Below are 12,839 nucleotides of genomic sequence, written 5' to 3'. Positions count from 1 at the left end.
GCCTATGTGAGGACAGCTGTGGAGCTTTCTGACAGTAAGAAAGCCAAGAATAACGGCTGAAACATTCGTCACGCTGACCATTTTGTAATCTGCAAGCCTTCTTGCTGAGCAGCGGTGCTCGCTGGGCCAAGGCCCATCAAGGCTGTAGCACCATGGGGTTTGGTTTTTATCTATATAATATCCTATCTATACACTCTATATAATATCCTAAGAAATATGCAGCAATATATCTCTCTGCGAACGTTTGGCGTCAGGAATCCGACCATAAAACAGAGCTTAATCCACATTCTTCTTTCTTTTTACATTTTTGCTTTACGTCGCACCGACACAGGTCTTATGGCGACGATGGGATATGAAAGGGCTAAGAGTGAGATGGAAACGATCGTGGCTTTAATTAAGGAACAGCCCCAGCATTTGACTGGTGTGAACATGGGAAACCATGGAGAACCATCTTCAGGGCTGCCGACTATCTCCCGAATGCAAGCTCACAGCTAGGCGACCCTAACCGCACGGCCAACTCGCTCGGTAATCCACATTAGTGCCGACTCCAGATAACTGGGGAAAAGGAAAGGAAAGGAAAGGAAAGGAAAGGAAAGGAAAGGAAAGGAAAGGAAAGAGTAAAATACGCAGCATAAAATGTAAACTCTAAGGGGTAGTTGTAATATTATAATCATCATCATAATCAATACAAGGACCTAACAGAAGTAAGTGTCAAGGAGGAAGAGATAATAATTTAATGTTATTGGCTTTACGTCCTGCTAACTACTTTTACGGTTTTCGGAGACGCCGAGGTGCCGGAATTTAGTCTCGTAGGAGTTCCTTTACGTGCCAGTAAATCTACCTACACAAGGCTGACGTATTTGAGCACCTTCAAATACCACCCGACGGAGCCAGGATCGAATCTGCCTCGTTGGGGTTCAGAAGATCAGCGCCTCAACCGTCTGAGCCACTCAGCCCGGCCGGAGGAAGAGATACAGGACAGAACAGCATTTAGGAGAAAGGTTGTGGGAATGAGGGATGCACCCGAAAATCCATTGACCAAGCCCCGGAACATCTCGGCAAAAGAGCGAGAAAGAAGAAGCCAAAGACGTCTTTGCCGAGAGAGCAGAGAGAAGGGTGTTAGTCTGCGTGACAGAGGGGAAGGTACTGTAGATTGTGTAAACGTGGCCCACAAACAAATGCCCTATCGATTAAATGAATGAATGAATGAATGAATGAATGATGAATAAATAATAATGATAATATTTTACGTCTCACTAACTTTTTATGGTTTTCGGAGACGCCGAGACACCGGAATTTTGTCCCGCAGTTTGAGTTCTTTTACATGCCAGTAAATCTATCAACAGAAGGCTGACGTACGTGAGCATGGATAGAACACGCCAATTTCACTGAGAAGACCAGCGCTCTACTATCTCAGCTACTTAGCTGTGGTGATTATTGTTGCCATGTAAGCGTTAAGACTTTGTTAGCTACTATTTGTTTCACCCAGATAACGCGAGATCTTACGCTTCATTCTTCTCTCATACAATGTTAATCGGACATTGCGACAACCGACTTGTTTCAATCTCAACAGAATAATAATAATAATAATAATAATAATAATAATAATAATAATAATAATAATAATAATAATAATAATAATATAGATTTCCAAATACACAGATCTGGCCACAGAGATAAAAACCATGTGGAAACTCAACAATGTTATCATAATTCCAGTCTGTTAGGTCATCAGCCCAGAGGCTGCTTGGATCCTCAAATAGCACCACCAAAGGCTATGCAGTTATAGAGAAACTGCAAAAACCAATGGCAGAGCCCAAATGAGGCGTACTAGGCAAGATGAGGAGTGAGGTAGTTTGCCATCGCTTTCCTCACTGGGCCAGAATGTGCCACTGCAGCACGACTGACCCTATGAGCAACACCTTTCATAACACTCAGACACTATTTGTGCTCCGAGTGTCATTACTCAGCACCACCCATACCCCAGCAGCTTCCATATTGTCACAGCCATGGATGAGACTGGGACTTCAGTGGAAGCTACACTTCACTCTGGCCTGTGCCAAGAGATGGATACAAAAGTACTGCATCCATCAAGGAATGGCAATAGGCGGTAATTCCAGTAGTGATTGGATGTAATGGTATTATACCAAAGACACTGCACAGGAGCATTGAAGCTCTTAATCTCCACCCTCTCACTTACAGAGAATTACAAAAAGCAGCAATCCTGGCCACTTGCCACATAGTAAGGAAGTTTATTGGCATGAACCATCCACCATATACAGAGGACTAATGAAAATCGTCCACTAATAATTTTGACCATTTGTGTATAGTACATATCTCATAAATATCTGTCAAGTTTATTTGTCAACAATATAACTATATACCGATGTTATGAAGCATGTGTGCGTATGTACTAAATAGTACTTCTTCCATGTACATTGTACCGAAGAAGGTCATAAATCCAATTATAAAATTGCGAATTATATATAATAAAATATAATAATAATAATGATAATAATAATAATAATAATAATAATAATAATAATAATATTGTCATGTCCACTCAGCCCACTTATTATTATTATTATTATTATTATTATTATTATTATTATTATTATTATTATTATTATTATTATTTGCTAGGGGCTTTACGTCGCACCGACACAGATAGGTCTTATGGCGACGATGGGATAGGAAAGGCCTAGGAGTTGGAAGGAAGCGGCCGTGGCCTTAATTAAGGTACAGCCCCAGCATTTGCCTGGTGTGAAAATGGAAAACCATCTTCAGGGCTGCCGATAGTGGGATTCGAACCTACTATCTCCCGGATGCAAGCTCACAGCCGCGCGCCTCTACGCGCACGGCCAACTCGCCCGGTGTTATTATGATTATTATTATTATTATTATTATTATTATTATTATTATTATTATTATTATTATTATTATTATTATTATTATTATTATTATTATTATTTACATCCCACTCTACTTTTACGAATTTCGGAGAGGCTGAGCGCCGTCATTTTGTTCCGATAAACCTCCGTTACGTGCCGGCAAATTTACCAACATGAACACCTTCGCTTCATATACAATCACCAGATTGATCCGGAACTCGCCTTCTTGGGCTCAAAAAGCAAACTCTCTACCATCTGAGCCACTCAGCTTGGTTCTCTACAGAATTATTTAAACAGAAAATCGTTTTGTGATTTTTAGACATGATCAAAAACCACTTAGATGATTCCTTCAATCAATCAATCAATCAATCAATCAATCAATCAATCAATACAGATCTGCATTTAGGGTAGTCGCCCAGGTGGCAGATTCCCTATGTGTTGCTTTCCTAGCCTTTTCCTAAATGATTTCAAAGAAATTGGAAATTTATTGAACATCTCCCTTGGTAAGTTATTCCAATCCCTAACTCCCCTTCCTATAAATTAATATTTGCCCCAGTTTGTCCTCTTGAATTCCAACTTTATCTTCATATTGTGATCTTTCCTACTTTTATAAACACCATTCAAACTTATTCGTCTACTAATGTCATTCCACGCCATCTCTCCGCTGACAGCTCGGAACATACCACTTAGTCGAGCAGCTCTACTTCTTTCTCTCAATTCTTCCCAACCCAAACATTGCAACATTTTTGTAACGCTACTCTTTTGTCGGAAATCACCCAGAACAAATCGAGCTGCTTTTCTTTGGATTTTTTCCAGTTCTTGAATCAGGTAATCCTGGTGAGGGTCCCATACACTGGAACCATACTCTAGTTGGGGTCTTACCAGAGACTTATATGCACTCTCCTTTACATCCTTACTACAACCCCTAAACACCCTCATAACCATGTGCAGAGATCTGTACCCTTTATTTACAATCCCATTTATGTGATTACCCCAATGAAGATCTTTCCTTATATTAACACCCAGATACTTACAATGATCCCCAAAAGGAACTTTCACCCCATCAACGCAGTAATTAAAACTGAGAGGACTTTTCCTATTTGTGAAACTCGCAACCTGACTTTTAATCCCGTTTATCAACATACCATTGCCTGCTGTCCATCTCACAACATTTTCGAGGTCACGTTGCAGTTGCTCACAATCTTGTAACTTATTTATTACTCTATACAGAATAACATCATCCGCAAAAAGCCTTACCTCCGATTCCACTCCTTTATTCATATCATTTATATATATAAGAAAACATAAAGGTCCGATAATACTGCCTTGAGGAATTCCCCTCTTAATTATTACAGGGTCAGATAAAGCTTCACCTACTCTAATTCTCTGAGATCTATTTTCTAGAAATATAGCAACCCATTCAGTCACTCTTTGGTCTAGTCCAATTGCACTCATTTTTGCCAGTAGTCTCCCATGATCCACCCTATCAAATGCTTTAGACAGGTCAATCGCGATACAGTCCATTTGACCTCCAGAATCCAAGATATCTGCTATATCTTGCTGGAATCCTACAAGTTGAGCTTCAGTGGAATAACCTTTCCTAAAACCGAATTGCCTTCTATCGAACCAGTTATTAATTTCACCAACATGTCTAGTATAATCAGAAAGAATGCTTTCCCAAAGCTTACATACAACGCATGTCAAACTTACTGGCCTGTAATTTTCAGCTTTATGTCTATCACCCTTTCCTTTATACACAGGGGCTACTATAGCAACTCTCCATTCATCTGGTATAGCTCCTCCGACCAAACAATAATCAAATAAGTACTTCAGATATGGTACTATATCCCAACCCATTGTCTTTAGTATATCCCCAGAAATCTGATCAATTCCAGCCGCTTTTCTAGTTTTCAACTTTTGTATCTTATTGTAAATGTCATTGTTATGCAAATTTTATTACTTCTTTGGCCTTACGCCTTCAAGCCAGGGGGTAGGATTTACAGTTCCCGGGTCAGACCATTCAAGAAGTTTTAGACGATGGAATTTAAGTAAATAATCGGAGAAAAGTGTTTGTCTATGATCAATAGTAATCTTTGTGTTACGACTGGCAGCGGGACACACATGATTAATGCATACAAATATCTTTGTGTTTGTTCTACTTCAGAGAACTGTGAAAATAATGTCACGAAGTTTCTTCATCAAATATTGCTGACTGCCTTGAAGAGAGTGATCTGTTCCTTTGCGAATGAATGATGAATGGAAAAATGCTGTGTGGCAGTAGCATTCGGTTTTTATATTACAGGATATGACTTTCTAAATGAAAAGAAATACCAATTGAAGTTCAAGAAATTGAAGAAGAGAACGGGGGAGGGGGGGGGGGTATAGATAAGACCTAAACCGAACAATAAGAAAACGAAGGAATGTTTCAAGTAACGTTACTCAGGGGCTAATTGAAGAGGGTGAAGGGAACAATGGATGAAGAGTGGACAGTCATATAAGGAACGAAAAAAATAGAGCTACTGGTAAAAATTAGAAACCCTTTTACAAGTTGTTTTACGTCGCAACGACACAGACAGGTATTGTGACGACGATGGGACAAGAAAGGGCCAGGAGTGGAAAGGAAGCGGCCGTGGCCTTAAATAAGGTACAGCCCCATCATTTCCCTGGAGTGAAAATGGAAAACCACGCAAAACTATATTCAGGGCTGCCGACAGTGGGGTTCGAACCTACTATCTTCCGCATACTGGATACTGGCCCCAATTAAGCGACTGCAACTATCGAGCTCGGTAAAAATTTAAACAAGTAGGAAGGAACGGAAAATCAAGATGTGACTGATGAATGACAGAAGCAGAAGAATTTAAAAAAAGAGAGAATTTTTAAAAAGATCAGGGCAAGAAGAGTGTAACTTAAAGTACAAGGTAGCTAAGGGTGAATGGCTGAAAGAGAAGCATGAAGATTGTAAGAAAGGTAGATGCTACATATACTACATGAGAGAGAAATAAATGCATGGGTATTACGAGCTTAGATGAAAAAAAAAATGAAAAGGGGGGTGGGGGAGAAGACAAGACTGTGGGTTCGTCGGAGTTGTGGAGGGTATGTCTGTGACTACGTCCATGAACGTTTCTGACTGCGTACTAAATGTTATAGAAGCGTATGGTAGTTGTTCTCCTTTCCTATTGACATTTTCCTGATGTTTATAATTTTCAGCGAGTTCTATCTCCCGTAATTTCGAACTGCATTTTGTTATTTGTGTTCCAAGCGTGCTCTGCTACACTGATTTCTCTTTCACGTACAATACACTTACGGTTTCTGAACCGGTGGCCGGTGAACGTTACGAAAATATGCAAGTTTTAAACAACATACGCTGGGCTGAGTGGCTCAGATGGTTGAGGCGCTGGATAAGACAATGGATAACACAGTATCAGCCCATTTTTATCTTCGGGCACTGTCTGAAATGTGAATGGGCTTCCCGTCATCTGTGAGTCTGAGCTTTTGGAATCGGGTCGAAGTGCTGAACGTAATCCCAGTAACACTGTTTGGAGAGTTGTTGAACAGGAGGATTAATTTGAGGCAGATCATGAAAAAGTCCCAGAACTGAGAATGAATATTAATCCGCCGACAAAGAGCGAGATTGTAAAGGCACTGAAGAGCTGCAAGACAGGCAAAGCACCTGGCGTGGACTGAGGTGCTGACCCCAACTTGGAAGGTTCGATCCTGGCTCCGTCCAATGATATTTGAAGGTGCTCAAATACTCAGCCTCGTGTCGATAAGATATACCGGCAAGTAAAAGAACCCCCACGGAACAAAATTCCGGCACCTCATCATCTCCGAAAACCGTAAAAGTAGTTAGGAGGGCGTAAAATCAATGACATTATTAGTATTACACTATTATTATATCTAGTAAGAAGAGTCTTACCTCGGTATATTGTTATCTGGTGGAGCAATAGTGGAGGGTCGATCCTGTCGCCACGTTATGTGAGGTGTCGTTTGATTCGTCTCAGTCAGTTTTACAAGTGTACGGTGATGAAAAATCTGTGGTGCGAAGTATTTCTTTCTTTTGCAAAATGTTGTCACATATGGACAATGAATGGCTTCAAAATCATAGAAAACGTATTCGAGAGAATCGAGAGGCTTGTCAGAAATCCAAAATCACCAATGCTAAGCGTAAAAATGCTTATCATGAGTCTCAAAAGTTAAGGCGACCGAGGTTTGTGAGATGAGTTTTGCGCAACTGGAACCCAACCGAACACATCTACTGCCCTAGTGGTGGAAAAAATGTCAAACCTTCACTAACTGGATTTCTCTTGTTGCCATTTCTTGATCGATGCAGTACTTTTGCATCTGTCTCTTGGCACAGGCCAGAGAAAAATGTAGCTTCCACCGTAGTACCAGTATCATCCATGACTGTGACAATATGGAATCTGCTGGGGTGTGGGTGGTGCTGAGTAAGGACATTCAGAGCACGATCAGTGTGTCTGGGTGTTATGAAAGGGTCAGTCGTGCTGCAATAGCACTTTCTGGCCCAGTAAAGAAAGCAATGGTAAACTACCTCACTCCTCATCTTGCCTAGTACGCCTCATTTTGGCGCCATCATCGGTTGTTGCGGTTTCACCGCAACTGCATAACCTTTGGTGGCGGTATTAGAGGATCTAACCAGCCTCTAGGCTGATAATCTGACAGACGATAGCTAGATATTTTCTTTCGACAATATCTATCACGTGGTATCTATGTATTCTCCATCAAAACTTTTGTCCATGACCTCGACACAGTCCCGTTCGAATTCTTTTTTTGCTGCTGTAAGTTTACTTAGTGCTCTTTTATTCTCGTTTTTAAGTTACGCTTAGTGAGGAGAAGTTAGTGAACATAAAATATCAGATACAATTGAAAACCCGCCCAAGAGATATCTTTATTTCTATTACTGCCGAGCCGAGGTGGCAGAATGTGCTCGGCTCACTCGAAAGGACATGGGTTCGATACCCCGACAGTAAATCGAAAAATTTAGAGACGTGTTCCGTTTCTCGAGAGACACATGACCCTGAGGGTTTACTCAACTTTCACCAGGATTGAGTTCTAGGTTAATTACTGAGGGCAAAGGCGACCAGGTACAGTGTTAACCACTCTATCCAATTCCTGGCTCCATGGCTAAATGGTTAGCGACCTGGCCTTTGGTCACAGAGGTTCCGGGTTCGATTTCAGGAAGAGTCGGGAATTTTAACCATAATTGGTTAATTCCGCAGGCACGGGCTGGGTGTATGTGTCTTCATCATTATTTCATCCTCATCACGACGCGCAGGCCGCCTGCGGGAGAGTCAAACTTGTCCTCGGACACTCCCGGCACTAAAAGCCATACGTAATTTCATTTTACTGGACAAAAGGAAGTCCTTACCTTTCAGTAATTCAAGAGCCTTTATGCCTTGATGGCTTTGCTTTCCATTAATTCTTTCTTTCGTAATCCGTTTACCCTCCAAGACTGGTTTTTCCCTCGGACTCTGCGAGGGATCCCACCTCTACCGCCTCAAGGGCAGTGTCCTGGAGCGTGTGATTTGGGTCTGGGATACAACTTGGGAGGAGGACCAGTGCCTCACCCAGGTGGCCTCACCTGCTTTGCTGAACAGGGGCCTTGTAAGGGATGGAAAGATTGGAAGGGATAGACAAGGAAGAGGGAAGGAAGCGGCCGTGGCCTTAAGTTAGGTACCATCCCGGCACATGCCCGGAGGAGAAGTGGGAAACCACGGAAAACCACTTCGAGGATCGCTGAGTGGGAATCGAACCCTCCTCTACTCAGTGGACCTCCCAGGCTGAGTGGACCCCGTTTTAGCCTTCGTGCCACTTTTCAAATTTCGTGGTAGAGCCGGAAATCGAACTCGGACCTCCGGGCGTGGCAGCTAATCACACTAACCACTACACCCTAGAGGCGGACTAATTTACAGAAGAAAAAATCTTTATTTGATTCATACGCGTATGGTCAGTAATTCGTTTTTATATAATACATGTCATATTAATATTATTAGTAAGACATGTTAATGTTTCATAAAATCTAGAGAAGGCACATGACAGAGAACTAATGGAAAAGGTGTTATCCGTACCGACAGATTATGCGATGATGGGAAAGTTATCACTGGAAATCAAAGGCATTTATGTCGAAAATCGATAACTGATGGCATAATGAGTTTCTGGTTGAAAATAGTTGCAGTAGTTGAAGTTGTTGTTGTTAATGGTATACATGGATCATTTACTGAAAGGTATAAAATGGCAAGGAGGGATTCAGTAGAAGTAAGCAGTTTGGCCTACGCCGACGACTTGGTTCTAATGGCAGATTATGCTGTAAACCTGAAGATCTAATATATTGCAAAAGGGGTGCAGCGAATATGATATGAAAATTAGAATTTCCAAAATGAAAGTGATATCGGTAGGGAAGAAACCTAATAATAATAATAATAATAATAATAATAATAATAATAATAATAATAATGGTTTTGGGGGTAACCATTGACGATACTACAAATGAGGAAATGCAGAAATACAGTAATTTCATTATTTATCGACTTCAGAAAGCCATATGACTCAGTAGACCGTGAAACCCTCTTCAAAATCATGGAAGAATTCGGGACTGACAGAAAGACTCGAAACATCATTGAACAGACACTTACAGGAACAGTGTCCAAAGTGAAATTCATGGGCGAAATATCGGAGCTCTTTGAAATAAAAACTGGAGTCCGACAGGGGGACGCACTATCCCCTATCCTTTTCAATATTGTCCTAGAAAAGATCATTAGAGAATGGGAACTTCATGTAAAGGGCATCTAACTAGGTATCAAAAAAGAGAACCGAGTTATAATCAAGTGTTTCGCTTTCGCGGACGACATTGCCATTATTAACAGACAACAGAACTGAAGCTATACACGCTGCGGAAAAACTACATGAAATTGCGCATAAAACCGGACTACAAATTTCTTATGAGAAAACCCAGTATATGGAAAGACGGCCAGAGAATAAATCTCCTCCAATCACACAATACAGTAAAATCGCACAAGTAAGTTATTTTAAATTCCTTGGTGAAACTATACAGTCCTCGGGACTAAACCCACGAACCTACTATGCTGGCGTAGCAGGGGGAGAGGTGATACTCCCACGTGGCGCGTCCCAGGTGGCAGATAGGGGGGTCCTAACCGGCTTGCCGGCGGATTTCAGGGAAATAAAATACCTCTCGCTGACCACACACACAACCCCCTGTGGGTGGGGGACGCAGACGAAGAACACACCCACGGTATCCCCTGCCTGTCGTAAGAGGCGACTAAAAGGGGCGACCAAGGGATGATTGTCTTGGAACCATGAAACTACTTGTGATTAGTACCACCACGCGGAGAATATCATGGGTCGCTTTTACTTGCGCGTAGCACCACTATATTAGGTACCAAACAGGTTTGTAATTAGTAGCACACAGGAGCACCGTGCGGTCGGCTTTTGCAGTACCTGTGATTAGTACCACCATATGAGCAGAACCATGGGATGATAGATGATAGCTACCATGGTTCTGCCTTGCCTATGATTAGTACCCACTATAAGACGAACACCACGGGATAGTGCAGGTCCCTGTTTTTAGTACTCTTATGTGATGAACACCATAGGTTTGCGTTGCCTGTAAATGGCGCCGCAAAGTGAGAAAAACAATAGGTCTGTATTATATGTCGCATTTCATAACCTGTGAGTAGTACCATAATGTGTGGAATACCGCGAGTATCTGCTACTTTTGATTCGTACCGCAACATGACAAATACCATGGTTCTACTTTCTTAGCGATAATTACCATTATGAGGGGCCGATTACTTCGATTTTTGACCCCCTTTAGTCTGCAAGCATCAACGATTCAGTGTTATGCTATAGCAGCAGTCCCTTGATCCGTAATCCTATTGTTTTACGTCAGTTTCTGTGAATGTAAGGCATTGCGGGTCGCATCCACTGATTGTTTTAAATTCATGTCCATCCTTTGATTCTTCGTCCTCACGTTTTGAATTCTGGTCAATGGAAAAATTTGGACTTTTAATTTGTCATTCCATTTCGTCTCATTTCGTACTATTAGGGGCCGATGACCTCGATGTTAAGCCCCTTTAAACAACAAGCATCATTATCATCATCATCATCATCATTATCATCATCATCATTTCATCGGGACTAAACCGGATCGCCAATGAACAATGAATCGCCAAGCTACAGATGGCCTACAAGCTAACGAGGGCTCACTACAACAAGAAAAGCATTTCGATAGATGTAAAACTACGGCACTATAAAACAGCAATTCTTCCATAAGCAACCGAAACAATGGTGATTGACGGTCATTCTAAAATTAAGGACATAGAAAAATAGGAACGAAAAATTCTTCGGAAAATTTATGGGGCATTCGAGATAAATGGCATCTGGATGAAGAGACCGCAGAACGATCTCTATGAAAAGATAACACCATTACGGATGACATCAGAAAACGCCGAGCAAAGTTTTACTCACCCATTTACAGATTGGACAACTCCAGAACGGCAAAGAAACTACTCAACATCGTAACAAAGAGTAAATGCGGTACGGAATGGCTAAAAGAGGTTCAGAGGGACCTAAAAAAGATCAACATAGCAAATCTCGAGGACTGCACCGAGTGCGAAATAAAATCACAAATGTACAATTTGAGTCAAGAATATCACGACAACCCGGGAAAAGGTGCACAGAGGAGCGGAAGAGGAAGCATTCAGAGAGGATGACGAGATTTTTGGGAAAAAAAAGAGGAAAAACGCCTGAAGATGACATTATGTATTCGAGTTCAATCGCTCTCCTTAAGGGGAACAATCGTGTAAATACTGTAAATTTTAAAAAATGGCTTTACGTCCCACTAACTATTTTTATGGTTTTCGGAGACACCGAGGAGCCGGAATTTAGCCCCACAGGAGTTCTTTTACGTGCCACTAAATCTGCTGACACAAGGCTGACGTATTTGAGCATCTTCACGCACCACCGGACTGAGCCAGGATCGAACCTGCCATGTTGGAGTCAGAAGGTCAACGCCCCAACCGTCTGAGCCACTCACTCCAGCTCAGAGGATTCAATGTTGGGTCGGGAATACAGAACTGGAACAAGTGGATCATTTAAAGTATTTGAGATGTGTTTTCTTCCAGGCCGGTAGTATACTAAATGGAACTGAATCAAGGCATAGCAAAGCAAGGCATAGTGAGCTCGCTGTTGTAATATCTGTAAGCAATAAGTAAGCACTCGGGGAAAACTATTTTCACATCGATCTGTTTTCAGATCGACTGTTGAAGTTGGTAGTGTCAGAATGAAACAGCGAGGATTATTGCTAATAAAAACAGGTGGGAACAATGGCAAGAAGGTACTGGACATGAGGAGATAAAGGCTACGTACGTTTGGAATAAACTCGAAGAATGAAGCTGCTAGCATAAACCGCCTTCGATTGTGAGGTCATGTGAGGCGAATGGGGAGGCATGGACTCGACCATGGAAAGTAAAAGAAGTACAAAGAGACCAAGACGACAATGGATAGACTCAGTTTTTAATAAGATTCCAGTGTATGGGACCCTCACCAGAATTACTTGATACAAGAACTGAAGAAAAGTCCAAAGGAAAGCTACTCCATTTGTTCTGGGTGATTTCCGACAAAAGAGTAGCGTTACAAAAATGTTGCAAAGTTTCGTCTGGATATACTTGGAAGAAAGGAGACGAGCTGCTCGACTAAGTGGTATATTCAGAGCTGTCAGTGGAGAGATGGCGTGAAATGACATTAGTAGACGAATAAGTTTGAGTGGTGTTTTTTAAAAGTAGGAAAGATCACAATATGAAGATAAAGTTGGAATTCAAGAGAACAGATTGGGGCAAATATTATTTTATAGGAAGGGGAGTTAGGGATTGGAAAACTTACCAAGGGAGATGTTCAATACATTTCCAGTTCCTT

General features: G+C 41.6%; 1 protein-coding gene across 2 annotated transcripts in view; it reads left to right on the top strand.

Annotated features, from left to right (window-relative positions):
• The window catches only part of Iyd (Iodotyrosine deiodinase), a 140,672-nt gene that overhangs the window by 87,545 nt on the left and 40,288 nt on the right, over nucleotides 1–12,839 (top strand). The gene's annotated exons all lie outside the window — the stretch shown is intronic.

Source organism: Anabrus simplex, chromosome 7, assembly GCF_040414725.1.
Source record: "Anabrus simplex isolate iqAnaSimp1 chromosome 7, ASM4041472v1, whole genome shotgun sequence".
In the NCBI taxonomy this organism is placed as follows: Eukaryota; Metazoa; Arthropoda; class Insecta; order Orthoptera; family Tettigoniidae; genus Anabrus; species Anabrus simplex.
Note: the sequence above shows the minus strand (reverse complement) of the source record. Positions and strands in the feature narration are given on the sequence as shown.